The following is an 18309-nucleotide window of genomic DNA, read 5'->3' on the forward strand; positions in this document are numbered from 1 at the left end:
TGTCTTTTGGTGAACTTTGTTCTTTGTAATATCTGTGTAAGCACTTTGGATTCTTAAAAAGTTCTATATAAATCCAAGTTATTATTTTTATTATTATTATTGATATTATTACATTTATTTAAAAATTATAAAAAAAGCAAAAAGAAGAATGTTTGTGATATAAACACAGTGCCTCTGCTGTTGTTGGACTGAGACAGAATGACATTCCATGGATGACTAAACTCCAGCAGAGAGGAAGAGAGAGAGAGAGAGAGAGAGAGAGAGAGAGAGAGATAGGGTAGTGGGGTGTTGGGGGAGAGGAGAAGAGACAGAAGGAACACAAAACAGAGTCAGCATAAAAAAGCAGTGCATGGAGTGATTTAAATATTGTCCAATAGTTATTGTGATATTTTAATGTATATTAAAATTACATAATGTAAAATGGAAACAGTATATGTGAAACAAACCTAATGTGAACCAAAACTGAGCAGGAACCCACTAAAGGGTCAAAGTTCAGTAATTCCAGCAGTACTTACAGCCAGTGGCGGCTCCTGCCAGAATCCTCGGGGGCAATTGTTGAAATGATGGCTAAGGTGATTTGTACATTACAGTGTGCAGTGTTAAAAACAAAGCAGTCTGGGAGATTCTCAACCATAGTGAAATCATCCAAAAGTGGCAGTACTGTAAAGTACAAAACCTGATGCTGAACAGACTTTGACAAATCTAGAACAGGCACAGGCAAGACAACACTGGTAGAATGTGACAGAACTTATTCCGTTTTTTCTCTTTTGGTGATGCCCTACCAATCACACAAATAAACAAACCACACATTGCTTAAACCTAAGAAAACAAACAAAACAACAACACTGCTGATCAGAATCTTTACATTCTTTACTCCAAATTTATACCACACCGACTAAAGTCATCACATTGTGAAATATACAAATTTGTAAAATGTTGCTTCTGTTGTGAGAAAATCATAAAGCATTACAGCTTTGACTTCTATAATACATCCTCCAGCGAGAGCGTGAGAGGGAGGGGGGAAAGAGAGAGAGAGAGAGAGACAGTCTCTCATCTGAGGTTTATGCGCTGAGTGATAACCATTTAATCAATCAAGCCCTGTTTCCAGGACAACCCTGCTCTCCTGTGCCGTGTCCTCAGGCACAATGACTCTCTCACTGTGAGTGTGAGTGTTTGTTTGTTTGTAGGTCTGTAGGTGAATGAAATAAGAGTGTTATAGACTGGTCAGAGTGCAAACAGCCATGTTGCCAAAGCTCCTTTAACACACAATAATAGCCTTCAGTTCTTTCTTCATTCCACTAAGCCTTCTCCTCTCCTTTCTACAGACTGGACAGTCAGCTCCTAACCAATGCTGTGACCGAACTGTGCCCTTTTCACTATAAATTGCGCTATTGTGTGGTTGCGCCATTTTGTAGTAGAATCAGAAAACAAACGATCCCACAATGCACTGCAGTAAGCAGGGTACGACTGATGTCCCCTAGAAAAGAGCAGACACCCAAAAGACACAGCATCTTTGTTTTGTCTTTGTGTTTGTTTTGGTAAAATCCAGCATGAGGTAGTGTCCAAGATCATCCACTACCCTCCGAAATTCAGTTCCTTAAAACAGTGCACTCTATAGTGAGTAATGCAGAGAATAATAAAGAGGGAGCCCTTTGAAACATATCAATTTTCAAACACACCTGAGTTAATATGGCATAGTAAGACACTGAGGGTATCGCTGCAATAACCCTACAATTTTATTACAGATTTCTCTTGATAGTCAGTTGTTAGGACGTACCTTTTTCAACGCCAGTAGAATTTGTTGTGGCTTTTGTATTTTACAGTGGCTGGTGGCTTTTTTCTAGGTAATAGCTAAACTAATAGCTAATAAGGCAGAGTTATACAGTCAAACTGCTATTACAGGGAGATATTTGTACTCAAAATAATGTCTCCCAGCCAATCCCATTGGAAGGGTAGATCTAACATACAAGGTCCCCTAGACATATTCCACCCACAAATGCATTCTTGTGTAGCAGCTGTTGCAAGGTTGGACACGAAAAAGCATTTGCAGTGCACAGCTTAGTGCTTTGTGGTTTCAACAGGGAAGTTAATCTCAAATTATTTTTTATTTCGTAGAAGATCAAAGGATACGGATATATAAGTTTTTTTTATATAATTAAGCTAGGGTCCAAATGGATTTTTGGTGTCATTTAATAAAGCTTGTGCAAAGATGCAAGAGCAGCTTTGAAAGAACACAGCACGGATAGCTGCAACTGCACATCAAAATAAACATGTGATACAGAGGGTGTTAGAGAGAGAGAACTTTAAGAGAGAGGGAGTAGTTTTATGGTAGTTATAATCTTTTAAGTTTCCTGCTTCAGAAAGAGATCCAACACACACACACACACACACACACACACACACAGAGAGAGAGAGAGAGAGCTAGCAAGTTAAGCCTTCATTTTTTGTGTGTCAGGAGGTTGTGCAGCTATTTCAGCCATAAAGCAGAAGCACAGAGTGGAGCTAATCGCTGTGGTGCTCCAGTGCCTTACAGCTAGCCGGGGTCAGGCCAAGCCGGTCCAGACCCACCGCTGCAGCAACTGTGTGCCATCATGAACCCTTTTACTATTTTCCTTTCTCCTTAAACTCAGAAGTAGCTGAATTCTGAAAGACATGTAAAATAATTGTCTCCTCGCTGAAGCCTGCTGAGGATCGGTTCTATTTCCACTCAGGCCGAAAGAGCTCAGCTAACAAACCCGATGTGAGAAGTCCAATTTACAAACCTCCATTACAGTCTGCAGGAGTCAGTCCAGCCAGGCTTCAGTTCAGCGAGGCTTGTGTAGGCCAGCAGCGCTCAGGCTGAGTCAGCGTGATTTTTGTTATTATCATACTTCCTGCTCAAACATCTGAGAAATAAAGATATAGTCAGTTAAGAGGGAGCTTGATGAACAGTTTGATCTGTGAACTGGACAAATGAATGAGCTGCCTCTAAAGCACCAGTCAGAATTCAAAAGTGTCAGCTGTTTTTCTTAAATCTATAACGTTTCAATAGAGTTGTATTCACCCGATTTGACAAAATCCAATTTATTGAAAAATTATTTAAAAAATAAATGAAACAATTAACAAGTCACATACAAGTTAATCTCAAATTACAGCAGCACTTCTGTAGTTATATAAAACTTAAAGACTAAGCACCACTTAATGGACCTCCATGAATATTTCACATTATTGTAGTTACTGACATATATAAGTATGAATTAAAATGAAAATAGCAGCTTAATATGCTTTAAAACTGACAATTTTATTAAATTGACGGAAAAACCCGAGCTCGCTACGGAAATACTTGAACGCAACCGTGACGTCACTGGTGGACAACAGCTGAACAACGCTGCGGTAAAACACCGTTATGACTGACTGTTATGACAGTATCTAGCTAAATAACCAACATTATTCATGACAATAGCCTAGCAATAAGCTAAACTCAAATGTAGAGGTACCGTTATTCTTGTAAATGTGATCGAAGTCGAACTCGAATTCATCCGACACTATAAACCTCCGTAATGCAGCTACGTAGCCGAGTATAATCTGAGCCACCGAGTTTAGTAAGTCAAGCTAACGTTAACTAACACCAACTAAAACAGGCGAAGTAAGTGTCCTTACCCTGTTTACCTCCATGTTACAGAGGCTCTTGAACACCTTTCGTTGGTTTCCTTACATGCCCATATTGTTGGAAAAGCGCCAGTGAAATGAGCTACAGATAACGGAGTGAGCGGATGGTCCTTTCCAAAGTGCCCGTTTAAAGTTGACAAATTTAGTCCATTTTCTGGATATTTTGGGATCTTTGGGCCATTTGTTCACAGATGTCCCACTGTACATTGAATGATTGCAGCCAAAAACAACACACTTTTCGTCATTTTGCATTAAATTAAGTGCAGCTTCTAGAGTTGTTGTCCACCATCTACGTCACAGGCAAGACGCCTTTTAGAGTTTCCGAACACCGTTGCGGGGGTGTGGGGACCAACGGTCTTTTTTTAAACCTTATTCCTTGAATTAGTAAGAAATAACATGTTTTCTGACTCTCAATAAACACAAGTTAGGAACTCAAATTCCACTGTATTTATTTGTTTGACACTTTCATAGAGCTGGTGCTTAGCCTTTAAAGACATCAGCATAAGTACATCCCAGGAAATGCTATAGGAATGTTATTACGGGCCCATTTTATTGGCCAAACAATGAAACAGACAGGACCTAGTAGAGATTATATCCACTTGTTTTGTTGTTTACCTTCACATCTGGACTGAAATGTGTGGACTGGGGAAGTCTGAGTGTGTGTATGCGTTGGTGCATGTGCGTGCCCACATGCTGGCTCCGGCCTGTAATGTTTGTGTTTGTGTGTGTGTGTGTGTACTGGGGGAAGGGCAGTAGCAGACATACAGAGATCAACCTCAATACAGAAGATTAACCACAAAAACCAATCAGCACTTTCTCTCTCTCTCTCTCTCGTGCGCCTCAGGTATATGTGTGTGTCTGTGTGCATGCGCGTGTGTGTGCGCGTGGCAAATAGCATCAGGCCTTTACTATAGGCAGCATTAAAGCCATCCTACTCTCTACTAATCTGAGATGGAGCCTGCTGCCAGACATTAATCCTTCGTGTTTATGAATTAATGACCAGCTAGGCCATGAGATCAGTATGACACACTGTGCTCCTGTAGGTTAATCTGTGTACATGGAATACCACAGTGCCATCTTCAAACACTGACAAAAATCTGACTCACTTGTAATGGTCAGGAGTGTGTTTATAAACAACACAGATCTGATGATGTCATTCATGACATCCATGCTACACCCACAAATGTATCCTTCCATCCTTCCAAATTCATATTATTTAAAGTGATTGGATGTAGATTCAATGGAACATTCATTGTCATTTCCAGCTTGCATAGGTTCCATTAATAACAACAATATGGTCCAGCAAGGTATAATCATTTTCCTCCGAAATCTATGCTCCAAACTTTCAATATTGTTGTATTTTTCCCAGTGTAAACCAAGAGATGTCGCCGCACAGAGACAGATAGAAAGAAAGTGTTTGTGGAGCATGGATAGGTCAGTTGTCACAAGTCTGATCTGTCTCCTACTGACTGCTTATCATCTACTTTTACATTATCTACTAATACTATCTACCATCTGCAAAGCGTAACAAAGATTGGAATCTCTGTCAGGATTAAGCTGAGGATGGTTTAAGATAAAGACAGTAGAACAAAATTCTCCTGCATCTTCATTGCACCGTTGACCATGAAAGTCTAGACATGCCCAGCGTCTCTGGGGCTAAAGACATTTTCCTTGATTTAATAGATTTATTAGGCCATGATTTGATTAGGAGAGTGAGGGGGGCTTAGCTCTAAATGATGGCTCAAGCACAGGACATGTTTGCTGCATTGCAGACCAAATGAAAAGCTAAATATGCTCCGGCCCTGTTGCTTTTGCCTAAGACCCAGGCCTTTCGTTCTCTTCAGAGATTTCAATTTGGCTGACGGCATCCCTAATCATTCCCATTATTCCAGGCATATCAGGTTTTGAGGCCACTGAAATCTAATTGTTGGCTGTTCAATTTTCCATGAGCTGAGATAGTTTGCTTTCCAGTGTTTATTTATTTATTTTCTGAAACACCAGGCCAAGGTGTAGTGAACAGGGCAGAAAGGTTTTGTGGAAAAAGGGTTTAGAGCAAAAGCCACATGTACTCTGGAGAGAACGTGGCAGAAGGGTAGATCATAGGCTAAAGAATTACTGAAGGAAAAAGCCTTCTCACATCCTCTTGAGCCAAAGGTAGCCCACAACATCCCCCCTTCTTCTTCTTCCTGTTGTTCAAATTCCCCTCTGCTTGTCATCATGCAGTTTTATTATCTTATCACACTTGCCTGAGGGTGTATAACACAGAGCTGTGGAGAAACAACACTGTGTGTGTGTGTGTGTAGTTTTGTGAGGGTTCTTTACGCCTACAGAACAAGATGTATACGTCCAGTTCAGTTTCAGGTCAAAATCCAGGTGGAGGTCAGGAATGCGTGCACAAACCCAATTCACTCTCACTCTCTCTCTCTCTCTCTCACACACACACACACATACACACACAGAGAGTCACACAGGCCAACCATGTGAGTCTCACACGGTTATCTCATGGAAGCATCCACCCCTCCCTTCTCTACTTTTTCAATCCACCTCTTCACTTCTTCCTCTCTTTCCTCCCCCTACTATTTATCCAGTTTTCATCTGTGCTCTTCCTTTCAGCCACTCCCTCCTTTTCTCTCTCTCTCCCTCTCTCTCTCCTTTTTCTCCCTCTCTCTCTCTCCTTGTTAGCAGAACAGGCACATTAACTACAGGAAGTCAGCTAGCTTCCCTATCAAGATGAACTAAAAAAGGATGACTCCTGAGTCACAGCCCCAGTTTAAAAGCAGATTCTGCGCTTTTTGGTGTTCCGCTTTTTCTGCAGCAAAACACATCCATGTGCCTGCCATTGCATAATTTCTTATATAATAAAAATGAAAAGAATCATGTTTTTGTTTTACTCTGGGTTTTGTGGAATGCCTTTCAGAACTGGAAATGAATAATTAATTCACAGTAGAATCAAACGTGCCCAATTTTCCAAACAATTTCCCAGAACAACTCATTAAAACCACATCTAGGTCCTCGCTTAAGTTGTCGCGCTCTGATTTGCATAAAGCTAAAATGCCAATCCTCGCTTTTATTCTTCATTAGCAGCACTGGTGTTAGGGATGAAGCGCCTCCTTTAAGGGAATAAAGATTCAGTGAGAGTGAGTCAGTGTGCCCCTGTGTGAGATGTGCCGCCAATGCCAACCTGGACGAGCGGATGCCAGGCGGGAGCATGGCGAGGGCCTGGCACTGGCACAGTCAGCAGCAGAAAGGGCAGAGCCAGGCTTTCAGAGCTTATGAACGAGGCTTATTTAGGTACGAGCATGAATGAGGCCAGTGAGTGAATGCAGCACAAAGGGGACAGAGGCTGCTTGGCATTCAGGCGGCGTCAATACAAGAGCAACACTGCAACACTGTAACACAGCAACACCGCAACACTTCCACGTTTTAATGCGATCAGATGGAAATGCATGATAATTCACACAGCGGAATCGAGAGGGTTTTTCTGTGCGAAAGACAAAGGGATGATCAATATGAGTTAGAGGGACTTTTTAAATCATAAAATGATTCAATCAAGCAACTGTTTTAGTTTTTACGTATTAAACCTTTATACACTACTCTTCAGTTCTTTCCCAGGAGACAGATATAAATAATCTCCAGCTCTCACATTTTGTGCTTTAAGTGGTTAAAATGTCAAGCATTGCGTCCAGGGGTCACATATATATCTTCATTTGTAGCTGCAGTAGTTGCTGTATAATACCTTTAGACTAATAATTGAACAAGGTTTGAAGGGTTATGCAAATATCCACTCATTTAATCTCCTGTGGGTAGTCACAGCTGGTTTTTATTGTGGTTTTAAGCAACAAGCAGCATGACTTAACACTCGAGTTTTATTCACTGTGTAGATTCATTTCGACGTCTGGGGTACATAAATGACTCTATAGAGTCCACAGGTTCAATCTTTCACAGAGAGAGAGAGAGAGAGAGACAGAGAGAGAGAGAGAGAGAGAGAGAGAGAGAGAGAGAGAGAGAGAGAGAGAGAGAGAGAAAGCAAGAGGGGGATTAACTTTGACCAGGATACACACTTCCTTATTTTTTCAGGGAGGCAGGCAGTGCATCCTGGATAGGTGATCTGTCTTGTCCACTTCCGGGTTTTGTTTGCATTGGATGGGGGACACTTTCAGAGGCCAAAAATATATGGATTACTCCAAACATAAAAATGGACAATGTTTTTATTTCCACCTTGGCTACAACTGAGGCAAATTAATTGTGTACCATTTAGAATTGTTGTCGCATTCGGAAGAGTATTGTAGAATAGGGACACCCCGCTAATTAACATAGCACAAAGATACAGAACATGTGTAGGTCCTATGATCTACACATTAAGAATGTGTACATGTTTCTAATTGGCTCCATAATGTTATTGTACGCTTACATTCATAAGAAAGCTCCAAATCTTTTAGACTGTTTTTTTTTCTTGATTGAAATGGATCTTCTGTTTGATCATGTGAATGCTTTGATTCATCAAAACAGGCATAAAATGTAATCTGGAGCATCTGAGGACACAATAAAACATGAAATGACTGCGCTGGATAAGAGGTAACCAATCTTTCTCACAATGGGTCGGTGTGGCTGTAGGGTTTCATTCCAATCAAGCAGAAGCCCACCTGATTCCACTTGTCTCATCCGTTGGTCTCATTCTTTAACCCTTTGGGCATGTTGATGCCAAGACAATTCATAAATTTAAAACTCTTTCATAAACCATATTTATGTTGTAATCTACTTGAAAAATCTCACACCTGATGTTCAATTAGCCGCACTGTCCACCAGAATATTGCAGTGTATACAAAATGATGTTCAGAAGCCTTTTTTTCAACACCTTTTGTTGTTGTTGTTATTGGCCCAACAGAAGGTCGTGCCTCAGAACTGGGGTGTGGATTTGAAATTGAGAGTAATGGTAATGTGACAATGTGCAATTGTTGGAAACGTGTCTTCCGCATTTAACCCACATCTGTGGCAGTGAACACACACCCAGAGCCGTGGGCAGCCATCCCTGGTGCCTGGGGAGCAGATGTGCGTTCGATGCCTTGCTCAAGGTCACCTCAGCTGTGGATTGAGGAAAGAGGACAGTGCTGTTCCTTCACTCCAACCACCCCAATTTTTCTGCCGGACGTGGGAATCGAACCAACGACCTTTCAGTTCTAAGCCCTCTTCCCTATCCGTTAGGTCCTGTCTGCCCATTACTGTTAGAATTAACAGGTTTAATTACACATTTGACTGTAGAATGGGGTTTTATAAATTTAAGTTTTATTAAATGCTAAAATGTGTTGTTGTTTTTTTTTTGAGGCCTGAAATGAGGAAGCTGATAATGTCATGTGTATCATCTATACAGAAATACTTGCCAAAAACCTGTACACACCCTGATTCTTTGCAGATAAGATTGGTGACCCAGGGGTTAGAGGCTCATTTGCATATTGCAGATTATTGTGATGTCAGTTCTGCGAAAGGAAATACTGCAAAAATAAAACATTGTGCATCTGTGCATCACATTCAATGCAAATGTTATTAAGAGCGAACTGATGCGATGTATTTGGAATTCCAGAGTTAAAAGCTTATCCAAGACCACAGAAATGAACACAATTTTACATCACCACCATCAGCATGTATCAGTCAGGCTGGAAACTGGTGGTTAAATAAAACTGAAGGATGAACCCAGTCATTACAGATTGATGAATGATGTTCTGCTTTGCTTTAGTTTTCCTTTAAGTTGAACCTTTCCTCTTCCATTTACAACCCGTGTAAATAAGCTCTGACACAATCTTATCAAAGCAGACCCCCACTCTAGTAATTCAATTAATAAGTTTATTGCACTAGAGTGTTGATTCATGTCCAATCTAACATGATTAATGTGCGCCATCTTAATTATTGTCCAGCCACTTTGAGACACTCACTCAATGTCATTACTGACGACACTGGTGGCTTTTAACATCGCAATTAACACACTCGCCCGGTTATCTTCGCTATAATTATTAAATCAGAGCGAGAGAGAGTGGAACAATGCTTCCCCCTCCTTTTATTTTAATTCAGAAGCACTCTTTACACAGACCGGGCTCTCTCTTTTGTGTCCATTAGGCAAAAGCATCCATTTTGCTTCTGAAGTCTCTTTTGGTGACCTCTGCTGTATCACTTAATGTCCAACATAAAAGCACAGATTAGGGGCATGAGACATAAAACGGACATGTCATAAAAAAAAAAAAAAAAACAGGCAGATGATAAATTGCGCTTTTAATCTTGTGTTGCTGACTGAAAGTGAATCGTGTTGAAAATATATAAAAAGGACACGTGGAAGTGGCCGATGCTGTGGGTTTGTGAAAGCATCAATATTTATAAGCACTTTATCAGACTGTCATTCTGGATTAATTTAGGATACATATATACTGCATGTCCAATCAACAGCAAAAACAAACAGACTAATGAGATACCTATAGGTCTGCCAGACTACAACACCATGGTTCAGTGCACACTGCATGGTGAGATTTTGTGACTCCAGACCAGATAACCATTATTTCTTATGTTCTTTGTTAAATGTTGTGGTGACTGGACATAACCCTTTAAAATCCCAGGCTTATTAAAGGCTAAGCACCAGCGATATGAAAGTGTCAAACAAATAAATACAGTGGAATTTGAGTTCCTAACTTGTGTTTATTGATAGTCAGAAAACATGTTATTTCTTACTAATTCAAGGAATAAGTTTTAAAAGACCGTTGCCCCCCCCAACGGTGTTCGGAAACTCTAATAGGCGTCTTGCCTGTGACGTAGATGGTGGACAACAACTCTAGAAGCTGCACTTAATTTAATGCAAAATGACGAAAAGGTGTGTTGTTTTTGGCTGCAATCATTCAATGTACAGTGGGACATCTGTGCACAAATGGCCCAAAGATCTCAGAATATCCAGAAAATGGACTAAATTTGTCAACTTTAAACGGGCACTTTGGATAGGTCCATCCGCTCACTCCGTTATCTGTAGCTCATTTTACTGGCGCTTTTCCAACACTATGGGCATGTAAGGACACCAACGAAAGGTGTTCAAGAGCCTCTGTAACATGGAGGTAAACAGGGTAAGGACACTCACTTCGCCTGTTTTAGTTGGTGTTGTTAATGTTAGCTTGACTTGCTAAACTCGGTGGCTCAGATTATACTCGGCTACGTAGCTGCATTACGGAGGTTTATAGTGTCGGATGAATTCGAGTTCGACTTCGATCACATTTACAAGAATAACGGTACCTCTAAATTTGAGTTTAGCTTATTGCTAGGCTATTGTCATGAATAATGTTGGTTATTTAGCTATCAGCTAGATACTGTCATAACAGTCGGTCATAACGGTGTTTTACCGCAGCGTTGTTCAGCTGTTGTCCACCAGTGACGTCGCGGTTGCGTTCAAGAATTTCCGTAGCGAGCTCGGGTTTTTCCGTCAATTTAATAAAATTATCAGTTTTAAAGCATATTAAGCTGCTATTTTCATTTTAATTCATACTTATATATGTCAGTAACTACAATAATGTGAAATATTCATGGAGGTCCATTAAGTGGTGCTTAGCCTTTGAAGCCTATAACTTATTATTCTGTAAATACATGTAAAACAATGCAAACTGACTTTATTTTTTAAAGAGGGATTCCAGTTGTTTTCTAAATGTATGTATCATTTAATTATATAGATATAAACAATGTATTTCAAGGTATTTGGCTTTTGGTCTAAAATCTTGTTACAAACCTGTTGGACAACACCATGTATGTATTCATAACAATTTCACAAACCTTGGGCCAGTAAACTCTGGATGTCTGGTTCCTATCACCATTACTGTGATCACTTCAGTTTAAAGAAATTGACCTTTTTGTATCAAATCAAAATAAATGTCTATTTTACTTCTTAATCACTGAAATGAAAATGTATTTTGAAATTAATTCCTGGAATAATTCCTGTGTCTCCGGGCCATTTAAAAGAGTTTAACTGAGTTGTGTTTACGTAGTATTGTCTGGCACTTTCAGCGTGTGGTCTGATTTACCTGTGTCTTCATGTTCAACATGTTTAACACACCCTGATAGCAACATTACAGCTCCACTGCCAGAGGATGTCAGCTCCTCTGATCTCTGCTTTATCACTGTCTCCCTCTCTCCAAAACACTCTTACTTCATCTGCCTTTTCCCTACCTCACCTTCCTCCATCTGATATTGTTTTACAGCTCTCTCTCTCTCTCTTCATCACTCTGCTTCTTTCATTTTCTTCCTTTTTTTAATTCACCACATTATGTCTGCTCAGGTCTTCAAGCCTCTTAAATGATCAAAGGTACCTCAGTTTTCTTTCTCTTTCTCCCCTTTCTTCTTTCTGTCTCTCTCTCTCTCTCTCTTCAACCTTCTCTGTCTCCTCTCTCTCTTTTGTCAGGTGTTATTTATGAGTCGTGTAGCGGAATTCCTGTGAGTCCTCAGCACCTGCTCTGGTTGGATTGGGAGAGAAGAGGCAGCTGCCAGGCTCAGGGAGTGTGTGGAGGGAATCGTTGAGAAAGCGTTTTGATAATGTTACCTAAGCATTTGGGGAGGCCTGTGAACATTAAAGGAATATTGAGAAAGCACAGTGGATTTGTTGTGGGAGGCTGTGAGGCAGCGGGGGAGCACTGAGGAGGCTTTGTGCGAGAAGCTTTAGGAGGCTGAACATTGAGGAAATGTTGTGAAAGCGTTGTGGGGACAATATAAATGTGTTGTGACAATGTTCAGGACAGCTTCAGCCTGAGCACTGATTGCACACACCATGAGACTCAACTCATCAAAAGGGTTAGTAGTTTACCTCAAATCCTTGTTGATTTCAGAGTCAGCTGTAGTTTAGCTCATCATCTGTGATGTCATACTTTTCACAGCTTTCTAAAAATGTTTGAAATTAACTGAATATAAGTCTCATACGATAATCATGACATGTACGTGCAACAAAATAGAGCGCTTTTAAAAACAGTTTTCTGGGTTTTTATCTTCTAAGGAAAAGGTGCTAGAGCGACGTGCTTGTGTGTAATCACTGCTGTCACATAAGTTGAACAGAAAATGGCCTCTGCTTTCAGCTGAGCTGCTAAACAAAGCATGAGGCTTATTGGCTCGTCAGAAGCACTGAGTGCTGAACAAAAAAAAACCTCATTGTTATCAAAATGATTAAAAAAACAGTTGTCTGCATGATTTCCTTGTTATCACTTCTATTAGAGCTAGTGTGCAAAGACCGATCTGACCAGGTTTTTTGACCTTTGTTTTGCTGTGGTCTCCAGCTCATCACCTCCTCCTGATGTCGTAACCAGGTAAACAGCAGCACACAGGTGAACACAGCAAGGCCAGAGTTTATTTTGACTGCAAACACCTGAGTCCATGGTCTGGATTAGGACTTTAGCCTATTCATGTGATTCGTGCAGTGATGTTAACACAGGGGGAAAAAAAGAACCCTAATACTATTACAATGACTAATAACAGTGACAGTAGCTATGAAGTTTACTAATAAAATACACACTCGTGGTCTAAGCATTGTTCTTCATTCTCAGTTTAATTTGCATTATTAATGACACACTGTCAAGTGTAAACTTTTGATTCATACAAAATATTTAAGACATTATTCAGTATATGGCCCAGTGTTTCTTGACACCCCTTATAATTAGTGAATTTACCTATTCCCATTAGACACAGACACACAATTGTACACACAAAGCTTGCATAATCTCCACTTCAAAGCACTGCCAATAGAATGGGGTGCTCTGGAGCGGTCATAAGCCTAAAAGCTTCATTCCCAATACCAAACATTGGCTAGAGGGGTATAAAGCTACCCAGCATGCACTCGGTTTTGGAGCAGTGAACCGATAGTTTCTGAAGTGATCAAGCAACGTCAAATACCTTTCGGATAAGTATAGAATATTGTTTGTATTCCAAAGCACATCATTGAACATTCACATCTTCGCTAACGAATATGTGGCCAAATACAATTAAACAGTCACACCAATGTTCCAATATGTACTGTAAATACAAGTTAGGCTGCTGAGCAAGATAAAGCAGAAGGCAATGATGTGCAAATGTGAAAATTGAACAAAGACAATATTTCAAATGGTGAAACTGGGAAATTTGCTACTTTTTCTGAAAAATATTTACCCATTTTGAATTTGATGCCAGCAGCACATTCCAGAAAGTTAGGAACAACTAGTGCTACAAAAAAATAAATAAATGAACTGGCAACAGGTCAGTGACATTATTGGGTAAATATTATTGGATATATGAAGAGCATCTCAGAGAGGTAGAGACTTTCAGAAGTAAAGATGGGGAGGGGCAACCATTCTGAGAAAGACTGCTCGGGCAAACAGTGAAATAATCCTCAACTTAAAATAGTTACGAACTTGGGGATTTTATCATGTATGGCATATAATATCATTATTAAAACAAAATTAGCTTCCTGTGGTCATCGGGCGCTCAGATGACACTGAATTAGTGGAAATCACTGAATGGGCTCAGAAACACTACCCAAAACCAATGTCTTTTTAAACAGTTCACTTTCAGAACTACAACAATTGGTCTTCTCAGTTCCCAAATGCTTAAAGAGTGTTGTTAAAAGAAGAGGTGATGCAACAAAGTGGTAAACATGTCCAATCAAATACAAAATGGGCAAATATTTGAATAAAATATTTATTAACTTTATCTATAAACACTTATTAACCTTCTCAATTCCAAAATGTAAAATGTTGTCTTTGTACTAATTTACATTAAATAGAGCATTTAAATGTGCACATCCTAACATTTGGTTTTATTTATATTTTACAAACTCTCCCAACATTTTTGGAAATGTGATTGTACATGCCACATGAAAAGTGTCTGGTATTGCAGCAAAGAGAGACAAACTAACTATAAATACCCTTGATTTCAGCAGATATTTTGAATGAGCACATGCCCAAAAACTTTTGGCCATATATATCCTGACCTTGGCACAGCTGAAGAATGTTTACGCTTAGTATTACAAGACACCTGTTTCACTGTCCAGGTCCAGCTACTTGACTCTCACTGTATTACCATGTACGTACTGCAAACATAAGGTTAGAAAGGTTTCTACAGTCACTGGTCAAAACAACAGGTGGGAGTCCACAGCACCAACAGGTACCAGGTACATGAGGACAGAGTGAAACAGACAGAGCAAAAGAATGAGGAAGGGCAAGAGGTAGGGCAGTGCAAGAAGGCAGAAACCACAACATGAATTACATGAGCAGTTTCGAGAAGTTCAGAAGTTCTCTGTAGAGAGAAACAAAACAACCTGTAACTAATGACTGCAGCTCCTCTCCTGCCTTAACGTATGACTATTTTTGGGATGTAAACAAAGCTAAAATTCATATGTATCAGAAACAATTAAGAAATATATTAGCTGCTATTTATTATTAAACCAACCAAAATAATCCCTCAGTATTACATACAGGCAATCATAGTGCATCCAATAATAAACGCAGTATATGCCTCTTTTATTTAGTAATAGACAACATTGTATACCATGGAAAACACAAGCTCTAGTTCCTCCTCCTGGTTTTTCCATACCCAGTCTGAAAACCCTGCTCTGGTTTAATGAAAACCAATGTGATCGTATATATGTTAACATCCTGAATTCATTTTCTGTAACCAGTTCATTCTTTTCATGGTCAAGGTGGGTCCGCAGCCTACTCATAACCACATTCTGGACAGGGCACCGTGCATGGGCATGGGATTTTGGACTGTGGGAAGAAACCAGAACACCTGGAAGAAACTGATCAAAACTTCTATTGCATTGAGTATAATATTATACAGAACTGTAATTTTGCCATATCACACAGCTGTTCTCAGGCGACAGATTTTAATGAGTTTCAATGTGAGTTTAATGGGACAAAGCTAAAGCCTCTAAATATATCGCTGACTCTACGTGAGGTAAGAGAGGGTTAACGTCACACTGCCTCCACACTAATTAGCTAGTGTTGAAGGTGAGAAATTCTTGGTGAGCTGTTTAGCACATGACATCAGAGAGAGCCTGTGGGGAGCAGCGCTAACATATGGAGCGCTATAGCAAGAACAAACAATTTACTGAGCACCTCCCAAACACATCCATCATCGCATGACAGCAACAGAGCCAAAATACTGTAAACAAACACAACCAAACACACACAAATACAAACATAGCCACAGTCATGAATTATTCCCTTTGGACTGGACTTCCCTGTCAGGGTGTGTCACTGATAATTCTACCTACAGGCGCTTCACCTGTTTACCTTCAAAACAAAATAGCTATTAGTGAATGAATGAATGAAAGGCAAGAATAGAGGAGGTTATAGTCAATAACCTTAATGCATATGCAGTGTCAAAAATAGCTGCATTAAATAGTATGACAACTGGTAAATCCAGTCTTTTTTTTTTTTTTTCTATCTCCCTGTACTCTCACTTTCATCTCCTGTGTTCTTTTACTGTCTCTCTATTTCTACTCTTGTTCTCTCTCTCTCTCCCTCTCAGGTCTATACGTATATGTATGGCCTATTCAGCATATTCTCTCCCCTTTTCTCTCAGGCTATATTTTTTGCACTCATCAAGCCTCTCAAGATGTTTACTGCTTCTGACAATCAGCATAGCAGCAAGCCTTGCACTGTGTGACTAACACACACACACATACACACACACACACACACACACATACAGTGACTAAGTGTTTCTTCCACAGCAGTGTCTGCATCCTCTGCATCACAGTCTGACCTAAGATTTTACTCACACACTCAATCCTCTGGGGATCCAGAGAATTGAGGATACACACACACACATACACACACACTTGCGCTGCTCCAGGAGGTCTCTCATAGTGAGAGATTATTAAAGTAGACTGCCCTTTTTTGGTTTCTAGACAAAAGGTAACATGTGTGCTCAGAGGTGGAGAGTAAAGCTGCTGTTCCCTTGACGTTTCATACATCACAGTGATATATTACCTTATCAGCTCACCTCCTCCTCCACTCCAGAAGAGCTCTATTCATACAGCACAGCAACAACACACCACCCTGCCACCTTTATCACCACATACTTCACTGTACTGATATTCTTCTGTCCTCTTAAATACACAGCACTGGACATTATCTTAAGTTTGAAGCTGCAAAAGCAAAACAAATATTTGACTTTGTTAATTATTTCACCGCTTAATATTTTGTCCTATCTGATGCATCCAATCCCTGTGTGAAAACCAGTATGAACGGATTTCTTTGGCACCATTGGTCTGCATCAAATTTGATTTAATTTTTATAATTTGTTATGTATTTGGACACTTTGACCACACTAGCTATTATTTCAACTAGCATCCTAACCAACACATTTTTGGCTTGTGCTTGGTGATTAGAAAACTAAGGTGAAGGTGTAATGGACTGCTTATTTAAATCACGGTCCAACTAGACAGTTTTGATTTTGTTAAAAAGCTGGCAAGCTACAGAGGTCCTTACAAAGGCGACAGGAAGCAATGAGGCTAATTGGGTACTGAAACACACCCAATAATTACATGTGCTTCCTTGTAAACTTCATTCATTCATCTTCTGTAACAGGTTTACCCCGACTCTCAAATTCAAAATGCTAGGGGTGTAACAGTGTAATGAGTGGTAATACTGTGACAATGATGGCCTGCATAAAACAGACAGTGTCACTGTGCCATTTCATATACAAGGGCTCCGAAGTTGATCCGTTCCTACGTCGCGTCGTAAAAAGTCAGAATATAAGTACATACTGTACGTAAATAACATACTCTAAGCACTTATCCTATCCTAACACCTATCCTCCTCGGTCCCGAGCCGCGTAACCGTGTATTCTTCCACACCAAACACGAAGTTCGCGTTACGACGTTTACGACGCAAAACCACTTAAGTCGAAACAAGGCTTTATACAGTAAATGGGAGATGTGTCGTTACCACAAAACATCGTCACTCAGGACTCATGTAACCCGAGGACCTCCTGTACACTTATATCCACACGTTTGTTGACAATGCCTAAAAACAATTTGCCTGGTGACCACAAAAATGATTTCACATTTTGGTCACTAAAAATACAAAGATTGTATAAGGGTCCTCTTGCCTGTAACCGCTTCTCCAACCCTTTCAACAGCCCTGGGAAATTTACAAACATTCACAAATACACACAAATGTTAACAACGAAGCAGATATTTCACTAAAACCCCGCACAAGTTACTGGACACAGAACTAAAAACATAAGTGCAGGTTTTTTCTGAAATTGCCAACTGCAAATTTTCCAGCACATTCCATTAGCCATAAGTAAACTTCTACAACACTTGAGTATTTTTCATTGCTGGCCATGATGGCAGCTGCAAATTTCAACACTAGCAAAGTTATAGTGTTTATGGTCCTCAACGAAAACAAAAAACAAGGGGCCAACTGCTTAAAAGCTTTATGAAGGCGGACGTGGGTCAACTGGATGATACAAATCTTCAGTCTGGCTTACTGTAGTCTGAGAAAAAGCAACATGTGACTTTTTGGTAATTTAATAAGCCTGCTTCATGTTTGTCTATAAAACATACAACCTAAGATAACCAGATTTTCAACATTATGGCCAGAAGACCCAAGAGGCCAGTACAAAATGTTATCTGTCCAGACTAAAGTCTCCATATTCAATGTCACGTGTCAGCTA

The 18309-nt window shown here is 40.0% G+C and overlaps 1 protein-coding gene across 1 annotated transcript in view; it reads right to left on the reverse strand.

The window, feature by feature from the left end:
* zeb1b (zinc finger E-box binding homeobox 1b) overlaps positions 1–18309 on the reverse strand; it is an 83850-nt gene that overhangs the window by 54476 nt on the left and 11065 nt on the right. The gene's annotated exons all lie outside the window — the stretch shown is intronic.

Source organism: Hoplias malabaricus, chromosome 3, assembly GCF_029633855.1.
Source record: "Hoplias malabaricus isolate fHopMal1 chromosome 3, fHopMal1.hap1, whole genome shotgun sequence".
NCBI classification, from domain to species: Eukaryota; Metazoa; Chordata; class Actinopteri; order Characiformes; family Erythrinidae; genus Hoplias; species Hoplias malabaricus.